We start from the raw sequence: 5,918 nt of genomic DNA, 5'->3' as shown, positions 1-5,918 counted from the left end.
GAAAGTGGTGATGGCTTCAGAAGGGGAGGGGTGTGGGCAAGATGTTCTTATGTTCGAGGTTGGTGAGAGTGCTGTTGGCTGATGATCAGGGAAAGTTTGTTAAGAAAGTAGTATTGGGGTTAGACGCCAACAATGAGAAATGGAGATTGAGGGAGGATAGTAGTTTTAGATGAGGAACAGAGAAAGAAAAGAACTTCCATGGACTGTATTTTGTAATAGTTGCGTAGTCTATTTTGGGCAAAATACAGGTCAAGACAGATTGCTTATGTTAGTGTTTCTCAGCTCCTGCTGTGCGTTCTAGAACCCTGCAGGAGTTTTTAAAAACCTGAATGCCCAGGCCACATCCCAAACTACCTGAATCAGAAAGCCAAGAGGCAGGACCCCGGCAATGGGAATTTTTAATGCTCTCCAGGTTATTTCAATGTGCTGGCAAGGTGAAGAATCTGGCTGTAGCTGACAATTACAAACAAGTTCCTGATACTGTTCTCACTTAATACAATCTGGAGAGAAGCTTTTTATTGGGGGAAATATAGATTTAAAAACATGGCCCTTTGATCTGCTTTGATTAAATTATCTCTAGAGCCGGGCTAGGTGGATCAGCCTGTAATCCCGTGCCTTTGGGAGACTGAGGTGAGTGGATTGCCTGAGCCTGCGGGTTCGAGACCCGCCTGGGCAGCGAGACCTCATCTCTACAATAAATCAAAAAATCAGCGCATGCCTATAATTCTGGCTACTTGGAAGGCTGAAGCGGAAGGATCGCCGGAGCCCAGCAGGTCGAGGCTGCGGTGGCCGGGAGCGGCCACTGCCCTCCAGTTTGGGCGACAGAGTGAGACTCCAACTCAAAAAAAAAAAAAAAAAAAATCTCTAGAAGCATTATTAATTAGCTTCCTCGTTCACCTCAGAAATGAATATGGGAATAGCAATAGAAGAAGTTACTAGAAAAAGAGATAGTGGCCGTCGTGGAAGATCTTAATGAGAGGCCAAGGATCATGAATTTTATTCATTAGGAAAGAGGAAACAGACATCACTGTTTTAAATCATGGAGTGATTTAGAAGTCACAGCTGTGGAGGGGATATTATGTTACGTATTAGCAGATTTGAAGTGATGAAAAAAGAGAGGCCAATAAGGAGATTACAGAAGCAGTTCAAACAGGAGGGACTGAGGCCTCTGCTGGCACAATAACCTTGAGGGGGGAAGTCAGTGAATGTGAAAAAAGTTAACATGGCCCCTTAGAAAGGCCTGTGTGCAAGGTAGGCCCTAGGCAGGCTTTTGGGATCTTAAACTTCAGGAAGGTTTCCACAGTTACTTATCTGATGTGTGGTTCATTGTGCCTGAACTGTGCAATGTGATTTATGCTAAACATCTGTTTTCTTCTTGGAGTCTGGGATTTTGGTATGTGCTAGACAGAGGTTGCCTAAGTAAGCGGTCCCAGTAAAAGCCTTGGGCATTGAGTCTCTGATAAGCTTCCCTGGTAGACAACATTTCATGTGTTGTCACAACTATTGTAGAAGGAATTTAGTGCATTCTGTGTGAATCCATTGGGTAAGGACCTGTGGAAGTTTGTACTTGGTTTCCTCTGGACCTATGCACCTTTTTTTTGGGTTGATTTTGCTTTGAATTCTTTTGCTGTAGTGAATCACAGCCGTGACTATATGCCGAGTCCTCTGAATCCTAGTGAATTATCCAACATAGGGATGGTCTTGGTAATCCCTGACACAAGAAGAAGGAGAAAAATTAAAGAACAGCAATTGAGCCAGAAAAACCAGGAGATCTTGACCTAGTAAATTTTTAATAGCTAAAATAAGTGGGCCTATGTGCCTTTGAAAGTAATAAGACAGAAAGATTTGGATTGAAATTGCTTACCTAAACTGTCTGATTATGATTGAAGCAGAAGCTGGTGTTTTCTTCTTCCTTTAAAGAAGTAAAGGGTGAACACAGTGAAAAGAGCAGATTGTACTCAAGTACAATTACTGAGTCTTTATGCCTATACTGTGAAATTTAAAAACTTTTGATTTTATTTCCTGCTATCTCGTGTTGAACTGTGAGCACCCTGCCCTGGTACCCAGATGCACAAGTGTGGTAAGGCTGGCCCCTGTTACAAGTTCCCCTCACTGTCCTTCCCCATTTGCAACTTAGTATCATTAAAATACCAGTGAAATTCCGTTTCTTTTTTTTTTTTGAGTTGGAGTCTCACTCTGTCACCCAGACTGGAGTGCAGTGGCCGCTCCGGGCCACCGCAGCCTCGACCTGCTGGGCTCCGGCGATCCTTCCGCCTCAGCCTTCTGAGTAGCCGGAATTACAGGCATGCGCTACCACGCCCGGTTAATTTTTTATTTATTGTAGAGATGAGGTCTCACCTGCCCAGGCGGGTCACGAACCCGCGGGCTCAGGCAATCCACTCACCTCAGCCTCCCAAAGGCGCGGGATGAAATTCCGTTTCTTATACCCCACCCTGACCCCTAATAAAAGCACTTGACCACAGGTCCTCACTCTGTCAGCTCCCCACCTGCTTGACTCAGTTCGCTCCCTTGTTACTCCTCCCTCTTGCATGCAGTGACTGTCTCTCTAGGACCTGAGAGTATAATAAACTTTGTTTCTCGGAGCCTCTCCTGTGTCCCTTCTTGTGGCTACCCTTGACTGAACTTCACATCAAAGAACACAGAACAGTACCAATCAGTGACATTTATTTTTTTCAGGTCAAATTCCAACATGATTTTTAAAATGTGTTTTTTTTTTTTTTAAGTTGGAGTCTCACTCTGTCACCCAGGCTGGAGTGCAGTGGCATACTCACGGCCAATGCAGCCTCGACCTGCTGGGCTTCAGCGGTCCTTCCACCTCAGCCTTCCAAGCAGCTGGAACTACAGACCTGTGCCACCACACCCAGCTAATTTTTAAAAATTTATTGTAGAGATGAGGTCTCACCAGTCCAGGCTGGTCTTGAACCCATAGGCTCAAGCAATCCTCTCACCTTGGCCTCCCTCGGCCTCCCACTGTGCCCAGTCTAAAAAAAAAGCATGTGATAAATGCGGGACAAAGTAGCAAGAGAAGCTAATGAGGTAAATATGCTTGTTTTGCCTGGATCAGTCATCTTGGGCTGCCGTAACAAAACACCATAGACTGGGTAGTGAAACAATTGGAATTTGTTTTTCACAGTTCAGGAGGCTAGAAGTCTAAGATCAGAATGTCAGGATGGTCCTGTTCAGGTAGATGGCCACCTCCTTGTAGTGTCTTGATGTGGCCTCTCCTTTGTGTGCATGGCAAAGGTGAAATAACTGGTTTTTCTTCCTTTTCTTGTAAGGGTACCGGTTCTGTTGGGTCAGAGCTCCACCCTTATGACCTCATTCAACCTTAATAAACTCCTTAAAGGGCGTATCTTCAGTGCATACATATGGGGACAAGGGTTAGGGTTTCAGCACATGAGTTTGAAGAGGGGGAGACACAATTCCGTTCAATGTGTTACCTCTCTTGCCAAACCTTCACTTGAGTGCTAAACACCATCTTTTTTCAATAACCATTTTCCTCAAATGAGAGAGTATAATCACATGAAGCATTTCTTCCCCAAGCGTCATGACTCGAACCCTCTACAATGTTTTCCTCTCTTAAAACTCCACTGAAATTTCTTTTTTTCCTTGGCTTTCACGCTCCTTAACTTCTCTCTTGCATCCATGGTGATTTCTGTCCTCTGCTTCTTCTTGTGGTTTTCCACAAGATTTATGACCTGATTTGTAATAATTTCTTTGCTCTTTCTTTCTGTCCCAACTGCTTACTAAAAACTGGAAAAAATGCAGAATTAGAAGAGTATAATAAGCGCTCATGTAACCACCCTACCATATTACAGCAAATCTTTTTTTAAAATTGATATCCTTCTTCCCAAGATTATTTAGAAAGAAATACATATTATTTCATACATAAATATTTCAGAGTGTATTTCTTTTCTTTTCTTTTTTGAGTTGGAGTCTCACTCTGTTGCCCAGGCTGGAGTGCAGTGGCATGCTCACAGTCACTCCAGGGTCAACCTGCTGGGCTCCGGCAATCCTTCCGCCTTAGCCTTCCAAGTAGCTGGAATTACAGGCGCATGCTACCACGCCTGGCTAATGTTTTTCATTTATTGTAGAGATGAGGTCTCACCAAGTTGCCCTGGCTGGTCTCGAACCCACGGGCTCAGGCAATCCACTCGCCCAGGCCCCCCAAAATGCTGGGATTACAGGCTGACCCACCGAGGCTGGCCCAGAGTGTATTTCTATATATAAAGATTTACAAAATTGCAACCACAATACTATATCCCACCTAAAAATTAACAATATTTCTTTATTATTATTATTATTATTATTGAGTTGGAGTCTCACTCCGTCGCCTGGACTGGAGTGCAGTGGCCGGGAGCGTCCTGCTGGGCTCTGGCGATCCTTCTGCCTCAGCCTTCCAAGGAGCTGGAACTACAGGCACGCGCTACCACGCCCGGCTAATTTTTTTTTTGGATTTATTGTAGAGATGAGGTCTCACCAAGTTGCCCAGGTGGGTCTCGAACCCGTGGGCTCAGGCAATCCACTCACCTCAGCCTCCCAAAGTGCTGGGATTACAGGCTGAGCCACCAAGCCCGCTCAATATTTCTTTAATATCATTAAATATCCACAGTGTGGTCAACATGTCCTGATTGATTCGTATTTTTTTCATAATTAATTTGCTCAAATCAGGATAAAAATAAAACCCAAACATTGCAAGGTTGATTCATTCTGTCAGTGTCTTTTAATCTACAGGTAACATCTCCCTCTCATTAATATTTTTTTCTTGGAATTTATTTCTTGAAGGCAGCAAGTTATTCATTCTCTGAGAAACAAAATCTAGACTTTCTCAAGTTGAGATTTTGTTGATTGCATTCCGTGGTGTTATCCCTGTAAATTGGTGGCAAGATCTAGCAGGTTTAATCAGATTCAAGTTCAAATCCCCCCCCCCCCCCCCCGAGAATATTTTAATTTTAGGCTGTGAAGCCAACTGCTGTTTCTTCACCTTAGTCTTCAGGGTGTTCTCTCAGGAAACCTCTATCTTTAGACCTTAGTTCTTCCTCCCATGTTCTGTGAAAGCAGTAATGTGTTTTTCCAAATCTTAACTATCACTTCTAAAAAGTGATATGGAATGTGGGCGCAAAGTGATACAGAACATTAGCACTGAAATAAAATTTAGACATCAGTCAATGCAGGGCTCTCAGGATGGTGCTTCCTAATCTACTTCGTGAATAATGAGTTCATAGGCAAACAAATTTGAGGAATCCCTGAGTGAATAAACTTAAAACAATTTTCTTTATTATGCAAATATACATTGCAAATCTAAAGAGGGAGATAATTAGTGTTTCCTATACTTATTTGACCCTGGAACCACCCATCATATGATGATATTTATTAAAGTTTCCCTATAAATGGCATTTTACACGAGAATGCTGAAGAGTTGGGTCACAGTGAAGGCAAGTTCAAGGTTCTTTACTTTGTAGACAGATGCTTTATCTTGATTGCTTTGTAGAGCAAGTCTTAATTCTCTTTGAAAAATAGATCTCCAGCTCCTACCTGAGTTTGAGCCCATTTTTTTTTTTTTTTGTAGCACTGCCCTGTCACCAAAACACAGCAGTGAAATTAGCTTCATCTTTCTGTTTCTTAATGTTCCTTCTCCCCTTCTTCTGTAATAATAGAATGCCTGCTTTTTAACAATGGACTTCCAGAATACTCTATATCCTAGTATGGTAGCTTGTTGTATCTCAGTGTATGGTGCTACTGAGGGCAGAAAAATTCAGATTTGTCCTTCAAAATATGAGGAGATACCTTATTAGCAAAATTAAAAATATTTACTCTTGATAAATTCTCAGAGACAATGGCTCATGTGTGGCTGCATGTTGAATCCCTATGACTCTTTTATTTCTTTTCTTTTTTTT

The sequence above is a fragment of the Carlito syrichta genome, unplaced genomic scaffold (assembly GCF_000164805.1).
Source record: "Carlito syrichta isolate Samal-C Ts95f unplaced genomic scaffold, Tarsius_syrichta-2.0.1 Scaffold302362, whole genome shotgun sequence".
Lineage (NCBI taxonomy): Eukaryota > Metazoa > Chordata > Mammalia > Primates > Tarsiidae > Carlito > Carlito syrichta.
The sequence above is the reverse complement of the archived record's forward strand: the minus strand, read 5'-3'. Positions refer to the sequence as shown.